We start from the raw sequence: 18928 nt of genomic DNA, 5'->3' as shown, positions 1-18928 counted from the left end.
AACTATTGGGGTTGTAATTCATGTACACAGTATAATTTATTTGCCAACTATATACGTATGTTTTGACAGAGTAAGATCAGCCCTCAAAAATGACACATTAGCTACGGTTCTTCAATGATGGATATGTATGCTTATTTGAAAACCATAAGAGAGTGGAGATAAAGAATCCTGTTTTTTTGTACTAATTTTTCTGGCACTTTCATGGACACGTTTCAAGTATTTAGAAGCTCATTCTAACAACCTATGGAAATGAAAATAACATTCAAAGTACATTTCTTGGTAAAACACATTAATGAATGTGGCAGGTTATTATTATTACAGTATTCTTGTTTTCAACATGACTGATAATCCAACTATAACAATTCTAAAAAAAGAGAAATGTCTGACCTTTATTTTAAGGTGTAGAACATGAATATTGAGTGAAAGCTGATGATGATATTGCCAGTTAAATAAAAAGCAGCACAAAATGGGCAAAAACAAGGCTGAGCATAAAGGGTCAATTTAGGGGAATTTTTGGTCTTTTGCCCCCTCATTATTTCCGACACAGTCTCCATTTCTCTTTCTTTGTTATTGCTCAGTGAAGGTTTTTTCCAAAGTATTTTTAGAGGAAGGGAAACTCATTCCCTGCCACTGTTCACAAATTCCCTCCTTTCTCCAGGGTACATTCTTAATCACACATTTCGCCTTTCAGATTGTCACATTTGTCACCTACTAAGCCTTAAAAAATATATATATATATATATATAAATTTTCTCTCTCTGTTTGTCCCATCTTTGGTTTCTTTACTTCCCCCAACTACTTTCTCTACTATATCTTCTCCCACCGGAACATTTTATTGAAGATGAACTGCAAATTTCTAATTGCAGCTTCAGCAGGCAGCAGTGTGATAACCAATTCACGGCCACTCAGATTGCATTGTAGCTTATTAAAATAACCAGGTATGACAAAATGTTAGATGGCAATTAAAATGCAACAGTGTAGCCATTACTTTAGCAAAAAATAAGACAAGAGGGACTTGTTACAGTGAGGTAACGTGTGTGTGCACAGGGCCAGCAACATCATTAAGGCAAATTAGGCATTCAACCGAAGGGGCAGATCATAAGGGGTGAGGGGGGACCCCGCTGCACTGGTTAGCTATACTGAACAGTCAGTGGGCGCATTAGCAAGCTTGACCTAGGGTGCAAAATAACCTAGCGCTGACACTGGGTGTACAACATAACTCTGAAAGCCACTTATCTGACCTTTAATGTGTAGGACATGAATATTGAGTGAAGCATGATGCTGTTTTAGCCAGTTAAACCAAAGCAGCAGAAACAGACCAAAATGAGGCTGAGTTTAAAGGGTTAATTTATGTCACAACATATGCTACAGCATTTCAGGACCCTCTGTGACAAAATATAAGAGAGCAACTCAAATCCAACAGCCTAGCCTTTATTATCAAACATAAATCGAGATGGCCATGATGTAGAAAGCCTGTCTGTCTGGGGTCAGGTTTACCTTGCGTTATTCATAAGAGGTCTTTAATGTATAATCTGGTCTAGGGGCTGGCTGGGCAGAGATTTTTACAGCTTTCTTCTGTTATCAGTCTCTTTGTTTTTATTGCTTTTGTTATCGGCACAGGAGCAAAAACATCTGTTTGAGTGTTTGTGGGAAACTGCACCTAGCCAGTGTGAAGAAGTCCTCCTCATTATTTATGATCTGGTCGACCTGCAGAACTTCGACTGTAATCCTGTCTGCTTTGATAGATGTATTCATGCTGCATACTGAAATTTTTTTTTTTGTTTCAGCCTGTTATTCTGTCATATTGGTGAATTTATGCTTGCCGTCTTGGCTGAATGGGAATTTAACAGAAAGAACAGTTCTAGTATGAAACCAAAGGGACTCGATTCTTGTAAAAGTTTAATCTAAAGAAGACAGTGGCTTGAAAATGGGTGTGATAAGAGGCCTAGAGAAGGTTGTGAATGTTTTTAAAAGAGAATTGTGTAATGCGGGAGGCAAGGAGACATGGGGAAGGTTTTTCTTGACAGACATTCAGGTCAGTTTATTCTTATTGTGCCTATTGTCAGTTAACACTTTTCTGTATATTTATTCAAATACAGGGGTAGGCAAAAGCAGGTTTAAAGTTATGAAAGACAGAGTTTATTCTTGTATTGTTATTTATTTATTAATTATTGTATATTTATTTTATTTGTCGTCATCTTATTATTATTAGCAAGTAAACCACAAGAATGTGTAAATAATTAAGGCCAGCAGTTTGAGCACTTCCAAGATTGTACCTAAGTGCTCTGTGGCATTGTGACATTCCTTTGAGTTAATAAAGCTATTGTAATAATCATAACCTGCATTTCTTTTACCATAAAAAGCAACTGTATATAAACATTTGCCCACCCCTGTGTTCTGTACATGTCATGGTCAAAGGGCGGCAGACAATCCTGTCAGCACTGAGCACAAGGCAGGAAAACAGCACTCTATAGGGAATCAGTCAGGCTATGTCCACGCTACTACATTTTCATTTACAAATGGAGTTTTTACTTTCTCGTTTATGAAGTTTAGGGTGTCACACACGTGCGAGTAGGAGGAAGCTAAAGGGCTTGAGTAATTGTAATACCACATCAGACCAGGGGTTGGCAGGGTGCGCCGACTGTCTTTGTCAGTTCCTTGCAGACCATTCCTGGGAAATCCCACCAGGCTTCGGTACCTTTGATGATGTCACTTTCGGTCCCGGAGGCTTAGATGATGTCAATTCCGGTTCCAATGATGTCACTTCTGGTTCTGGCCCCGATGATGTCACTTACTCTACGGTCCTTTAAAGCCGCCATCTTACTTCCAGTCAAACAGTTCTGTTTTGGACCCAGTCTTGTGAATATCTCTGTTCAACTATTTAACCTTTTTGCAGCCCAGATATATTATACGGGTTGCTGCCCCAAACCTTTATGATGTCTGGAGTGCATTTCTTATCACAAGGGAAAGTATTGTAATTGTCCAAAAACTTGATATAGAGATTTTCATGAATCTTGATGTTTTAGACCTACCCAAGTCTGATTTACTTTCTCGTAGGGAAAATATTGTAGTCATCCAAAAATGTGATTTCAAGATTTTGATGAATTTCGATGCTTTGGACCTCCCTGAGTCAGAAAATACCATTTTTGGAATTCTGTGTGTGTGTGTAAACATGAAAATTTCAGTATGCTTTCACTTAGGTCAACCAAATTTTACAGGTATTAGGTACAAAACGTTGATTTCTGTCAACATTTGGGCTGTTTCCACTAACTGGAAGTGGTACTTTACCTTTTATTCAAGCAGCTGCAGAGTCCGATTTGTTCAAATTTACTTTTACAGGTGAGTAACCCAGTTAAGACAGGAACCTGGTTTCTTAAAAAAAAACCTATATACCCTCAAAAGTCCATTTATGGCATACTCCTTAGAAAAAATGCTCCAATGTGTTAAAAAAAAAAAAAAAGATGAAATGTCATCAATTGCTGCTGTGGATCCAAAAAACAAGCAAGGAGCCTGTGTCCTCTAAGATTGTGCTGCCAAGCTTTAGCACTTGTACATGCATCCTGTCACCATCAATTTATCAATTTATCAATTTCTGCAATATTGGGAGCATGCGCTGATACAGCACGTTGGTGCCCCCACCACAGGATCCCAAATTAGGACCTGACCGCAGCCATGCAACAGGTGACTCCTGGAAGTTGGAGGACCTGCTTGCAGGGCTGGATGAAGGTTAACATCTTACCCAGGACAGAGTAATTGCAGGTTAAGGGCCTTGCTCACCCTAACTCTAATTTCTGGGAATTAAACTGGCAACTTTCCTACTGCCAGAGCAGATTCCTAAGCCTCAGAGCCACCACTCTGCCTTCTGCATTTTTGATTCTGTATTTCAACCAGAAGGAATAATGCAATCAGCTAAACATTTGCAGGGAATTTATCTTTGTAGACATTTTCACTGTTTTTTTTACATGTGGCTTCTGGATGCTGCGGTTAATATAATGCAACAGACATGCACAGATTCTGAAATCTGGTTAAGGGTTTACATGGCCACATAACCAGGTTTCTTGTGGAGAAATCTGTATGTGTTAATCCGGTTTCTCAAAGACCAACATCCTGGTTTCTGTAAAGATATACACAGCATTTTTGAGACCAGATGTTCCTGTGAATAACTGAGTTGTTAAAGCTCATGTAATATCCATTGTCAGCCTCCCCAGAACAGTCAAGAATCACCAGTTGACGTAATGTGCAAACTGTTGGGCTGTGAGAGGAAAAAAAACCAAAAAGAATATGCAGTGGTGATGAAGAATCCACATACATAGTGTGGTTGAGTAAAAGGACTGCAAGACCCACCACTGCATGTTGCAGCTCCAACCTGGTCATTCTTGTTTAATCAAAAAAAGGAAGGTAATGATAAAATGGCTGCTAAGGTCGCAATTGTAACAGAAAAGCTGAAAGCTATAGGCAAAATGAAAATATAAGTGTTCAGGAGCCGTTAAGAAGGCAAAAAGAATGTTAGGTTGTATAGCACGAGGTGTGGAGTAAAAGTCTAAGGAAGTTATACTTAAGCTTTATAACACACTGGTGAGGACTCATCTGGAGTCCAGTCTACAGGACATAGCAGCACTAGAAAGGTTCAGAGAAGAGTGACTAGGCTGATTCCAGGGCTACAGGGGATGAATTATGAGGAAAGATTAAAAGAGCCAAGTCTTTTTCCGTTTAAGCAAAAGAAAAATAAGAGGAGACATTGCTGAAGTGTTTAAAATTATGAAGAGAATTAGTCCTGTGGATCAGGACTGTTATTTTAAAATGAGTTCATCAAGAACACCTTGACACAGTTGGAAACTTGTGAAGGGTAAATTTTGCACACACATTGAGAAGTTTTCTTTACACAAAGAGCAATCGACACTTTGAATAAGCTACCAAGTAACGTGGTAGACAGTAAGACTTTAGGGACTTTCAAAACGTGACTTGATATTTTTTTTTTAAAGAATTAAGTGGATAAGACTGGTGAGATTTGTTGGGTTGAATGGCCTGTTCTTGTCTAGATTGTTCTGATGTTCAAATATGAGCTCTGTCCTGCGGTACGTTCGATTCAAAAAGGGACTCGTCCTTGCAGTGGCTGACGGAGGACCAGATGGGGCGGGGTCAGCTGCCCTCACTGGGCATCATCTGTGTGCTGCAGAGGAAATAGAAGTGGAGGAGGTTAGCGGCAGCACCTCCTGTCAACCCAGGGTGGTAGTACATATATCAGATGAGCCAGGAGAGTGGTTCATATACAGTCCGTGCATCCGTGACAACGGAAATCGATTGTGCTTATATTGAATAGAATATCTGTCACATTCAGTATCCTGGGGTTCTGAGGTCTTCGCACTACAGATTCCAACAGTAGAACCCCCCAAGTTTTGTTTATTGATAGACAAACCTACATATAATGCTGTATATAATGGTGTAATTTGATGTAATATATTTAATAAAGGAAAAAAGATTAGTGTAGTGTGCCCTAAAACTGTCTCAAATGAGAATGTGAATATCAGGATTAGAATTGCATATGGCACAAAATAGAGGCATGACTCTGGGGACTTTCTGCAGATCCCACCAATGCCAGGTATAGTGCCAACTTCATGCTGAAAAGTAGTAGACAAGTTATGATTATTTGAAAAAGTAATTGTACTTGGGGAAGTTATGGGTAATGCTAATTACCCCAATATAACTAACAAACTGTAAATAATGCAGCTCCTGACATTTAAAGGATTAAAGAGATTTATTTTTAGCTCTGAACATCAGAGTAGCAACGAAAGGGAAAAAGAGAAGTTAGTGTTCATGTGATATTCTGTAAAACAGAATGCAGAAGTTATTGAACAACTTGTAAATAACATCACACTATTTTCTAAACTGGCTTCATTAATTCAAGAGTTGTTGGCAGCGTCAGTGTCCATCTTGGCAACGTTGGATACAAAGCACAATCCAAACCAGGAGAAGACACCAGTGCATCACAGGGCCCACCCATGGCACTGTATAATCTGTTTTACAGTTTGAAAATGGAAACCTGTATAAATCAAAAAATTAAAGCAGCTGGTTTGCCAGCGATTAGCTGGGTGTACCAAGGTAGTCAGTTGTCCCACACGTTCCTTTCCTCAGCTTCTGGAGCTTTTGGTCATCCGCAGGACTGTTACACATTCTTCTCTGCTTTAGCTCTTCTTTATATCCTTGTGCTTGATCCATCCAAGTCTGTTACTTTTTTATCTCATAACTTATTTTCTATTTGTTGTTTACTCTTCTCATCTTTCTTCACCTCTTGTGGCATGCTGTCACATTCATAATGCTTCATCCTTCCAATTGCCTTATGTTGTGACCCTCCTATCCCCAGTACATCATAGTATACTTACACCAACTGATAATTTCCAAGGCATGAAGCCAAGCAGCATTTCTCTAATTTTGACCCTTACACCAACTTCCTCTGCCATTCGTTCGTTCACTTTCCCTGCCCGCATTCCAACAAATTTGCCCTTTATATAATACTAGCAAAATACCCGCGCTTCGCAGTGGAGAAGTAGTGTGTTATAAAGAAGTTATGAAAAAGAAAAGGAAACATTTTAAAAATAACATAACCTGATTGTCAATGTAATTGTTTTGTCACTGTTATGAGTATTGCTGTCACCAAGGATTTGATTATCATTATTTCTTTCAATCAGGTTTGTATTTGGAGGACGTGTTGTTTTGAAGTTACATTCCGTGTTTGTCAACCGTTGTAAAGATAACAGGTTTCATTCATCGAAGTGTTCACTACGCAAATCGCTACTCGTGAATGTAACATGTTTAACAGGCATTCCCGGTATTAACTTGTGCTAAACGTACCATGGTGTGACGTACGGGGAGCTGACTATAAAAAGGCAAGGAGGCACGTATTTTGAATGAAAAGGGAGAAGGAAAACTATTTAAATAAAGAGCTAGAGAGGTGAATGGAAAGAAGCAGCCCTCGGTAAAGCAAGGAAGACTTCGTAATAAGGACGGTTGGGTGCACGTAGAAGGTGTAACAATAAGATTGTTAAGCCTTATTATAATGTTACCGCACGGAGGATTTATAGAGATGCACTGGGAGAAGTATAATCTGAAACTCTCTACAGTTTCGTTTATTTTCGGGTTGTAACGTTCATCAAATTTGCGTATTATCTGGTCCAGTGGCGTTCCGTGCATTTCACACCTAGGCCTTCAGTACTGCTCAGTCTGAATCAACCCGCCCCTCAAAAACTAATTTATGGTTATAAAAACCATCTTAGTATGCAGAAATACAGTATAAAGAGCCGCTGCATCACAGATAGATAACTCCTGTAGCCACAATAAATACCTTTATTTTATAGACAAACCAGGGATAAACAAGTTCCTTTCTACTGCAGCTACAGCCGCAACACACATAAAAAGCATCAATAATGACTCATAAACTTGCAATATTATTTAGGAAAATCGCAACATTTTACTCACCAAAAATTCAGATTATTTGTAAACAAAATCCATCCTCCTCTCTTTCCTCAAAAACAGTTCAATTACTCTGTCGTACAGATTATCCGTATGCTTCACTTCCATCAAAAAGTCCCTTTCTATTTCCATTGAAGCTAATGCTGAAAGTCGAACCTGCCCTGTCGTATTTCTGGCATAAGTTTCAATTCGCTTAAGGGCTAAAAAAGTCCGCTTGACAGAAGCAGTGTACACGGGAATGCTCACCGCCAAATATACCAATGTGAACAGCTGCCCCATGCTCTCATTCAGATTTTTCTGATGAAGGAAGTCAAAGAGATCAGTGGGAGATTTTCCCGCAAAATCATCCATGACATACATTACAGTCAGTTCTGTTTTTAGCCGACACAGATCAAAAGCTGCTCCGTGGCTCTGTGTTAAACTGGAGAAGACTGCATGCGGGAAATTTTTCTTGTATTCCCGAAACTTCTGGGGGTCGTGGAGCGTGACAAACATCAGTTTTTCGTGGTCTTGAAATCTGGTCTGTGTCTGGCAAATAATATTGTCCAGAATCCTTCCATGGAGTTGGCGGTAGTGCGCACAAGGATCTTGCGCTCGGAGCGTTCAGTGGCCTCGTAGAGTTCCTCATATCGGCTTCTATACAATCAATGGGTCTGAATACGGTGACGTTGCCGTATGCCTGCTAGAGGGCCCTACTGACACCAACTTAAAATCTGATTGGTTGAAGCAACAGGTTAATCGACATTTATTCTGTGTTAGAGTGCCTGCACAACGGAATGTGAAGGCCTCTCTGCCTGGCAACAAATGATGGCTGAAATGTGGTTGGTTAAATGCTTTAATATGAAAATACATGCCTGGAAGCAGCACAAACATCGGAAAAACTATGAAAGGAAGCAGACATACAATTTGGAATTATTTAATAAGTATTCATTGACAAAATATAATTAACATCAGTTTGTGATTTACATATTTTTTTAGGCCAGCAGAGAAGGCCTTGCAGGTCCTGACGGCCCACCACTCAAGCTCATGGTTAACTCGTCAGGTCTTACATCACCGGTCAGCGCCTGACACAATTCTCTGCCGCTCTCTCCAATAAGATAACGGAATAATCTGACCTTAGTGTTTTCCACTGCCTCCGGCATTGCAAGTTCTGTGTATAATGTGAAGTCATCCTTCCATGTTCTCCATGACTTCGCCAGGTCTTTAGCATCGAGGCTTTATACCCTGCGTCTTCTCATTTAAACTTGTATCTCACGAATATCTAATGCGATCTTGCGATGTCCACAGCTTTATTTAATTTTAGCTCAGACCCGTCACTTAAAAGTTTCTCTTGCACGTTCGCTGAGGAGGTTTTCCACAGTAGCTGCACTTATGAATATGCTAAGCACAGTCCTTCACCCGCGAATATTTACCTTATATGGGCTGGCACTCAATTACGTGGGAGGCTATGGCTGTATACAGTATATGGACGAAAGTAGGTTCCAGTTATGACTGTTACGCATAGAATTTCGAAATGAAACCTGCCTAACTTTTGTAAGTAAGCTGTAAGGAATGAGCCTGACAAATTTCAGCCTTCCACCTACACGGGAAGTTGGAGAATTAGTGATGATTGAGTCAGTCAGTCAGGGCTTTGCCTATTTTTAGTATAGATTACTGTAATATAATAATTTTGACAACAAAGCTTGCCAAACCCACCCCCTAATTTTTCCAAAATAACTTCTTGCTTGGTCTTTATCACCCTCTATGACGTGCTTGACGCTCAGCAGATGGTGTCACTCTTCCTATTACATTGTTCTGTGTAACATCAGGAGCTTTTGAAATTTTTGATACTCAGCAGATGTCTCCACTCTTCTTTTTTCCTACTGCCATGTCACGTCATTTGCAGATCACTTTGCTGGAATAACCCCAAAAGTGCTGGCCAGTTTGCCGCGGTTGCCAACACCTGCAATTTTTTTTTTTAATATCTGGAATGTACTGTGCCATAAGTTGTTAAATCAAGTCAAAGATCAAGTTTGCAGCCCCAGTAGTTATTCACAGACCCCTGATTGCATGCATTTCTCCGTCTTTTTTGTTTTTGTGATCTGTATTGCGCACTTGATACTCAGCGGATGGTGCTGGTTGCTTTCTTCCTATTATGGTTTTTCTCATCAGGTCATCAGCCTCTGTGACTTGTTTGACACTTGGCACATAAATGTTCAATCAAGACCAAGATCAAATTTATAGCCCCGCAGTATGTGAGAGAAGACTTGACTTGATGTTATTTTAGAAGAATTAAATGGATAGAGTGGTATACTTTGTTGGGCTAAATGGCCTATTCTTGTCTAGATTGTTCTAATGTTCTGAAGGTAGAAACTGATTAAACATTAATGTAAATCAACAATATCTATCCTTTAATTGATGAACTGTGAATAATCGTCTGAGAGACAGAAAGACCTGAGCATTCAATATATAGTGATTAAAAACAGGAATGGCCCAAGCACTGCTCCCTAAGGGACACCAGTTTTAACACCACCTAATTCTGAAAAGGTTCCACCCACCATTTGACAAGTTGACATTTCAGCTAATTTTGCACCCATCTATATACTGTGACTTACAATCATTAGAAGAAACTAAAGAATGACAGGAAAACACAAATAGACTTAAAGGAAAAAGAGAAGAAACAAGACAATCAAAAAAAAAGGCAAAGAAAAGTGGACCTTAAATAAAAAAAAGATACAATTTAGGGAAACCTTATTACAAACGTCTACGGTATCAATTATAATAATAATATTTAATAATTTATTTTATTTATAGGCACTTTTCAAGGCACACAAGGGCACTTTACAGAGCACATTAATAACAGCAGTCACAACATAAAATTAACAAAATATTACAGTACAATAAAACCAGGATAAATACAATAATAAAATTCAATTTAAATTTATCAGCTAAAATTATCAGACAGAGTAAGACAGCTTAAAAAGATGTGTTTTTAGATGACATTTAAAGGAAGGAAGATAGTTGACATTACATGTCTTGGAGAGAGTTCCAGAGGCGAGGAGCCGCTCGACTGAAAGCTCTAAACCCCATGGTAGTCAAGTGAGCAGGAGCTATAATAAGATTGATAGAGGAAGAAGATCTAAGGATACAAGAAGGAATGGAGATGTGAAGAAGATCAGAAAGATAAGGAGGTGCCAGATTATGAATGGTCTTGTAAGTAATAAGCAGAATCTTAAAATTAATGTGGTATTTAATAGGGAGCCAGTGAAACTGCTGAAGGACAGGAGTAATGTGTTCAATGGAAGGGGTTCTGGTAATCATACGAGCTGCAGCATTCTGGACCAACTGGTGTTTGTAAAGTTGTTTGTGAGGAAGACCAGAAAGGATAGGCAAGATTTGTGGTTAGTATTATGTACATGTTTCACAGTACTGTAATAGAATTCATGCCAAATTCCAGAAGATTTGCTCTTTATTACACACATTTTATGTATACTATATGTGTGCATAGGCACAAGGACTTGAGTTGGGCCCGTTGCGTACCTTAGGAGTTGTGTCTCTGCTGCTGTAAGAGTTGAATTTGAACCCTGGTCCAATGTACACCAAGCATTTGTCCAGGTATCATATCCTTCTGAGCTTATGCTTAAAAGCTGATGCTGTTATTTTATTATTTACTACTATGATAAAAGCATTTTTTGTCATTTTATATAACCCTTAAGAGAAAATGTTATATTTTTGGTATAATCATTGTTCTGCTGTTCTATCGTTATACGCTACATACAGTTCAGAACATAAAAATGAAGGTGCATCCTGGTGTACTTTTAACCTTCCTGAAAAGTCACATGCTCTTAAGGACTATAAAGAAAACCTAGTTGTCACAGTTGATTGCAATTATTTAAGGTATTAATGTTTGTCATGTCTCGTTAGCAACAGGGTGTAACCAATCATGTGAAAAGTTTTCTGATTATGTAATTAATTCTTTTTTTTGAGTAGTGACCTAATCAATGAATTGTATAAATAGAGCGCAGAGGACACTTTTTCTTTGCAAAAAGACTAATATGATACGTTTTTGCCCCTTGCGAGATTTAGATAAAGAATAACAATTGACACTTTCTCCTGCCTGTGTTTTATTACTTAAATCGGGGCATTGCAGTGGGGTTGGGGGTGTCCGTATTCATAATTTTCTTCCACACTACGTCATGCCCTGCGTGAGCCGCCACTTGAATCTGAAGTTAGTTGACCTTGGACATCCTGCTGACTATGCCACTTTTGTGACGGAGGGCAACAGAAAATGAATGTTGGGGCACCAGCTGGGCTACTTCTTTTAGTAAACTCATGGAAAGTAAATGAAAAGAGTGCTCAGAACACAAATCAAAAAGGGTTCGTTTTGGCTGAATCTTCAGAGTAGGGTCACAAGGGGAGCTGTCCGTGTGATGCAGAGCCCAAATTGATGCCATCATCCAGGGGACTCTCTTTTTGATTTCAGGGGCCAAAGGGGCATGACCAACTCTGGGTGATGTGAGTGGAGCTGCTCATCCTTATTGATCATCTTGTCTGAAGTGTGGTTAGCAACAGTGTGTGATTGCATTAATCAAAGTAAATATGCAAGAAACCCTCACCATCTCTCGAGTGCATTCAAACGAACCTCCAGAAACTGTGGGAAACCCTCACCTTTGTAGCGCTGAGGGCAGTCCCCGGTGGTGACCACTAGCAATACACAAGGCACATAGGTATATAGAGAAACTCAGAAACAAGGAATAATGCAAGTAATTGATAAAAGTACCATTAACATAAATAAAATGAACAAAATATACATAAAACAAGACTAACAGAAAAACAGTCTTCCCTTCTGAACCCATGCAGACCATTTACCACTACCAAAAATTCCATACAAGGTTGTACAATTCTGAGAATCTAATCAATTCAGGGACAGTTTTGAAATGCACCCTTGTTTGTCTTTCATGTTGTAAAATGAACACCTTTGACACACACAAAAAGGTTTGGGGCAGCCACCCATATATTGTCCCTGGCTACAAAAGGGTTTTGAAATAACACCCATGTGCACTGTTTTGAGTCCTGAACTGAACTGAAGAGTTGAGAAAAGATGGCGGCTTTATAAGCCGAAAGGCGGAAGTGATGTCGGTCTGGGTGCCGGAATCGGAAATGATGTCAGTCTGGGCGCTGGAACTGGAAATGATGTTGAAACAGGCAGGTTTTCCCATATTTGGCCTGCAGAGATAACAGAGGTAGATTTAGAGTGCACCCCACCACCCCCTGGCCTGGAGGGTAATTATCTCCACTTGGTCCACTCAGCGCCCTCCTAGTCGCACGTGTGTGACAATGTGCATACTAACATCTTCCATTAGGTCAGTAGGCTGAAGTTGATTTTGAAGTGTGGCTTCAGTCATTGAGGTCTACCAAATTAATTTTTTCTGCATCCTGTTCTGAACCCCCATTTAATCCAGTCTTGGATTTTGGGGAGCTGGAGTCTATCTGGGAAGTACTGGGCTTAAGGCAAGAAGCAGCTCTATCACAGTCCATGTTTATCGCAGGGCTCACTGACTCACACACACTCATACACACAGAGACCATCTGAGAGCCACCAGTTAATCTAATCAGCAGTAAAACTCCAGAAAACTGGAATACCCACTGACACTCCAAACGGACAGCATCTAGGCATGGGAATCAAACCCACCACACATCCATGAGGTAGCAGTTCTACTTGCGGGACTCCCATAATGCAGAACTTTTTTCCTCCAGAAGGCTTTTGAAGATTTTTATGAGTTTACAGGAGAGGGAAATTTCCAAAGTAGGCCATGAAATGTGACAACCCATACTTATTGGATAAAGAAGGTACCCAAACACTTGCTTTTATTAACATTATGGAATTGATCGATATAAACATGATTGCACACTATGGCTAGAGCATATTCAATGTCCGCTCCTGGACTAGCGTGACTAAATGCAGGTTATGGATTTTTTGATTTATTTCATGAGGTTGAGGATATTCAATTAACCCTGTTAAGCAGGTGTTAACAGTTCAAATGACCGCCCATCCACAAATGTAATTAACACTGACACTTTATGACACTGTAAAGTGGAAGTTGACTTGGGTTAAGTGCTTGGCCACCATGTCCCTGCTGTAATATCTCTAGCGTGTCATTTGCCACTTTACTAATAAGCTGAGAATAATGTTCACTTGGTAGAAGGCTTATCATGTATAAAATAACAAGATGAGCAAAAGTCCCATGTCCTCATTAGGAAGCACGGTGAAAGGCACTAGATGGAGTAGTTGCTGACTAGTAACCCTCATTTTTTTTTAATTTCTGCCAAGTGGGTAACTCACACAGTGTTTTGTTTTCCTACAAAATTATTCATCCTTGATGGGTTTATTGATTTTTTTTTTTTTTAAAGCTCTTCAGCGTATCAGCAGGAAAATCGCAGTTGCACAGTGGATAAGTGGCAAACTCGCTACTGATGACAGGTAGCCAAATTAAAATGATCTCCTCATTGCCATCTAAGCTAATTCTACTTGGTGATGTTTTTCTTCATCATCCCATAATTAATAGCAATAAGGAGAGCAGCCTGACAGCATTTCGTGCCTTTATATGGTGGCTGTTGTCATCTAATGAACACCTGAAACACTGCAAATGCCAATAGCATTCAATATGGTGACTGAGCACATTGCTCAAAGAAGTTACTGTGCAATTCTCCTGATATCAGGTTTGTGCTGGTGCCAGGCTATGTCAGCACTGGGGTTAAGTGCTTGGTCACCAAGGGTCTACTGTAATATCTGTGGTGTGTCACTTGCCAGTTGACCAACAGGCTGAGAAGAATGTAATATTGGCTCGCTGCTTAAAATTAGATATTTTTCCAATTACTTGTTAGGTATACACACACCATTCTTTGACCCTCACTAAACAAACGCTGAACACGGGTGAGCAAACAGGTTGCACCATAGAAAGAGCTACCAAGAGCTAAACCATTTAGTTTTGGATTGATACTAAAATTTTGAATTTTGTATCAATATCAGCTTTTGGACCTCATTACTGGTACCAAAATGGTTTCAAAGCAAATAATGGGTAACTCCAAATCCCCAACTATGTCTTACTTTAGCCTCCCTGTTACACCACATGATTGCACACCATGAATGGCTTCCCTCTTGAAGTCCCAAACACATTGAAGAAATAATTGGAAGGAGGTCCCCATGAAGTCATAATTATGTCGAAACATCAATGGGGGAGATGTGTGGTTCTGATTGCGTCAAAGTAATATGGGGGTGGTGGGAAGTCCTGATTGCATTTATGCAGTAATAGTCCCTGTGAAGTCTCAATGATGCCGAAGCAGGTCGTTTTATTTTGTGAAGTCTTCAAAGGAGACGTGTCAAGACACATGAACTGTGCAACTGTCAAAGCAATAAGATTATCCCCCGTGAAGTCCCAGTTTTGTTGAAGCATTTGGGGGTCCTGATTGCTTCAAAAACTGTTGTTTCATTTTGTGAAGCACGTAGAATGGATATTTTTCCAAGTATACATATTGAGAGGAAAACCAACGATTGTTTCTGGTGCTGAAATACTGGTACAATACTGTTTTAAAATCTGCGTTTGACAGTACCGGTATCATGCATAACCCTAACATCATTACATCTAACAAACATGCAGCAATATCTTGCAACCTCATTTGCATCCCACAGCAGCACAGTCTTAAAGCCAAGGGCACTCCCTATTTACTCAATATACTTAAAAAAAGCCAAGACCACCTCTTTTACGTAGCTACATCACGAACATGCCATTTATACGCTGATTCTAAAGCCAAAGTTCATTGTTAGTGTTGATGGGTGGAATGGGTGGAAAGTGTTTCACATGGTGAATTTGCTGGGTTCATCTGTGACATTTTTTGCTGAATTTTTCTGTGAAGGTTAGCAGTGTTGGCCAGCATGGATGAACTTTTCTTTCCCCCAGCACCTCGTGATGCTTTGCAAGGCCTCTGTGACATCACAGAGCTCTAGCAGCCATATTGATGAGGGATATCGCTACCTGATCCACTCTTTCTACCTAATTTATATCACACATGTAGAGAACTTTCATGCATAATTACTGTGAGCGTATTCCACCATACACTTTATAGTGCTGCTTGATCTGCCTTGTGTAGGCGTAAATAATTCATGGCTTATACATACATGTGTGATGTCACTACCTGATGAGTACTTCAGCCAAAATTTACATCCCGCATGCGTTTAACTCGCAATATTGTCATTTAAAGTTACATTAGCTGACCTTAATGAAATCATTATGAACATGCTCAGTAGTTCTGTGATAGGCTGTGTATTCATTGTTGGATTTAGCAAGTTTTGCAATTTACTGTGTAGCACAGATCAGGTAGTGACAGGAACAGCTTCCCAGTATGTAACACTAATATTTGCATCACAGGCTAGTTGGCAGTGGTGATAGGAGCTCAGGAGACACAAAGAATACTCAGAGTGCAATTTTATCTCAGGGAGGCACAGTAGCATAGTGGTTATCACTGCTGCCTTACAACTCCGGTCACATTTTCGGTCACAATAATCGGTCCAGCATAGTTGGTAAACACTTCCCTAACCCTCATGGACACTAAAAAAGAGTATTACACCATCATAATCCTCTCAAAACTAGTTCATTTCCTCCTTCCCATTGAATGTAATGCATTTTACCGAGTTTCCAAAATTCACAAACATTTTTGCAAACCTAATGCGGTGAGATTCAGTCATCACCATTCACTACTCCTGCTCCACTACCCCAGCTGAAATACCTCAGTGGTATTTAAAGATATAAAAACTACTGCCTGTGTCTCAACCTTCACCAATATCTGCAGCGTTGTGCACATGTGTGTGTTCCAATTTGATTTCTACTCTTACTGTCGTTTATGGCTCCTTGAGGTCTGCTTGTGCTTTGCTCTTTTTCTAGCTCATACTAAGAATTACGTCAGTTTGATGTCAGTGTGGTTGATCAGTCTCATCTGGGAAGTTGTCCATGATCTTCCAAATTTCTTGTGAAAGAGAAGAGAACTGACACAGAAAAATATTTTGGGCACATCTGTGACCCCGTATAATGCAAAGCAAAAAGAATAAATTGATCTTTTTACAGAGATAATAGCAATGTCTTTTTAGACATAAGTCCAACAGAGAACTGGTAAGAAAATGGCAGAGGTTCTAGTAATACGAGTTCCAGGCAGGAAGGGGAGGGTGCAGGAGGGCGGGCAACGGAATGGCTGTCAATCTTCTAATTTGCAGAAGGACAACAGCGCCAGCCTCTGGTTCAGTGGGAAATTACCATCACCAGAACAACTGAGCTGCTACCCCAAGTGCACGTTCATGACACTGCTCATATGCTTTAAGTAATGTACACACAAAACAAAATGTCACATACCACCTCAGTGAGAATTGCAAATGCGGAAGAGTTCAAGGTACTGTATGAAAGCAAAAACAATTAGATTTGTTTTTATGCTTAGGCGTGTGTACTTCACATCTGCTCAAGTGTGTGGAAATCCTTATGGTTACTTTCCCTGCCTATTGCCATCATGGTAAAAATTTAACCTAAGGTTGACCCAACAGACTATAGTCTGATTTTCCTAAAATCAGCTATTTTTCCAGGACCGTCTACTAGTCATACACTCGTATGGGTGTTCTGGTAAAGACTGTGACAAAGAATGAATCTAATAAATAACCTTAATGTACAATGGCGTCCTTCTGTCTCCAATCGGGACAATGCTGGCTTAAGCAAAAGCCAAACATCAGTCGCACATCAATCACTCTCAAATTTAGCATGAATGCTGAGCATTGCTGAAACCACAAGCCATGCCTAAAGCATCCACAGGAGAATGGAATGCAAAAGGCATGGCTGATGGAGAATTAGATGAAGTCTCTTATTAGTTTATAATGCTGGTCTCCAATAGGATTTAGAATAATGAGGGAAAACCGCAGTGGACCATCTACTCTGTGATGGCTGCTTGGCTCACAAACTGGGACACCACGGCCTGCTGCATGATCACCTTGGCCTCCAGTTGGGCCTGGGCAGTTGGACATTGTGTGGAGGAGGCAACACAAAGCACAGTTCAGTTGTTCCCTAAGAAGATTAATGGACAACTGATCTCTTAGAATAAAGTAGCTGAATGAAATCTTCTGTGTGTTTTGAGCCATAATAACACGATGAGTCAGAAAGAAGCCATGCTGACTCACAAGGAAGATGGGATTTGTTTGCCGACATCACTTTAGCAGTAATAAAATTGTCAGCGTGCATCAGGGAGAGGATTACCGTTAGCTTATCTCCTTGACTTGACATTAAGTTGCCATTTACTTAACAACATCATTAGGAATGTATAGAACCTGAAATAGGCCAAAAGATCAAAACAGACACATTTCAAGTATAGACCTTTGTTTTTACATTGCCTGGGGTTTTGTGTTTTATTTTAAAAGATTTATAGCTGCAAATATTCATAATGCTATGTGGGATGTGTGCACTGTACAAATAAATTGATCAAGTTGAGTGTACTGTAGCTTTGTACTCATTCTGCCTCATTCTTGGCAGATCAGCAACAAATATAAAACACAATGTATGAGTAATGTATAATTGTTTTATTTCAGCCTGGGTTTCCCCTGGCTGCGGTTCAAATCCTTGTTTTCTGTCCGTTGTTAGTTTCTGAATCATTTTTTTATGTTAATGATTTACTGTTTCCATTGAGTACTATGCCTTGGTTACGTTCCATGTGTTTTGTGAGTGTTGCTCCAACCTAATGAACAAGCTAAGCATATAAAGCAAATCTTGGAAAGTTCTCAAAGATGGTTCTTCCCCTGGCTGGAGTTCAGTTTCATGGTTTACGTTATTGTTGTTCCTTTTATTTATTTTATTTATGCTTTATGTGCTACTGGTTGTGGTATTGCTTCAATGCCTTGGTGGAGTTCTATGTATGATGTGGGTGGTTTCCCTTAGAGGTGGGGCCACCTGCCAATCACAAACAGGAACTGCCCTCTACCCAATAAATCAAGAGGGTCTCCTGGTGGTTCATTTTGAATGGACTCTGGAATCGGTGAAGTTCTTTTTGCTTTGTAAATTCCTTATGCCTTGTGGTTTCTCTACATTTTTGCCCTTCTCTTCGATGTCTTGACCTTACTATTAGGAATCAGTATGTTTGATTTTGATTGCCTTGTATTTCAGGCAATGGTCTTTTGTCTTTGTGCTCCATAGTGATTGCAATTCTGATTGTAAAGAGTAAATCTTGGTAGCACTCAAGTTTAGGTACTGCAAAAATGCATCTGGACCTCATTTACTGTTATGAGTTCATCAGGAACACAAGGATACAGCTGAAAACTTGTTAAGGATAAATTTTGCATAAACATTAGGAAGTTTTTCTTTACACAGAGAACCATAGACATTTGGAATAAGCTACCAAGTAGAGTAGTGGACAGTAGGACTTTCGGGACTCTCGAAACTTGACGTGTTGTTATTTTAGA

General features: G+C 39.7%; 1 protein-coding gene across 2 annotated transcripts in view; it reads left to right on the top strand.

Annotated features, from left to right (window-relative positions):
• pacs2 (phosphofurin acidic cluster sorting protein 2) overlaps nt 1-18928 on the top strand; it is a 302620-nt gene that overhangs the window by 59193 nt on the left and 224499 nt on the right. The gene's annotated exons all lie outside the window — the stretch shown is intronic.

This window comes from Polypterus senegalus, chromosome 18 (genome assembly GCF_016835505.1).
Source record: "Polypterus senegalus isolate Bchr_013 chromosome 18, ASM1683550v1, whole genome shotgun sequence".
Classification (NCBI taxonomy): domain Eukaryota; kingdom Metazoa; phylum Chordata; class Cladistia; order Polypteriformes; family Polypteridae; genus Polypterus; species Polypterus senegalus.
This window is presented reverse-complemented; position numbering and strand designations above follow the sequence as displayed.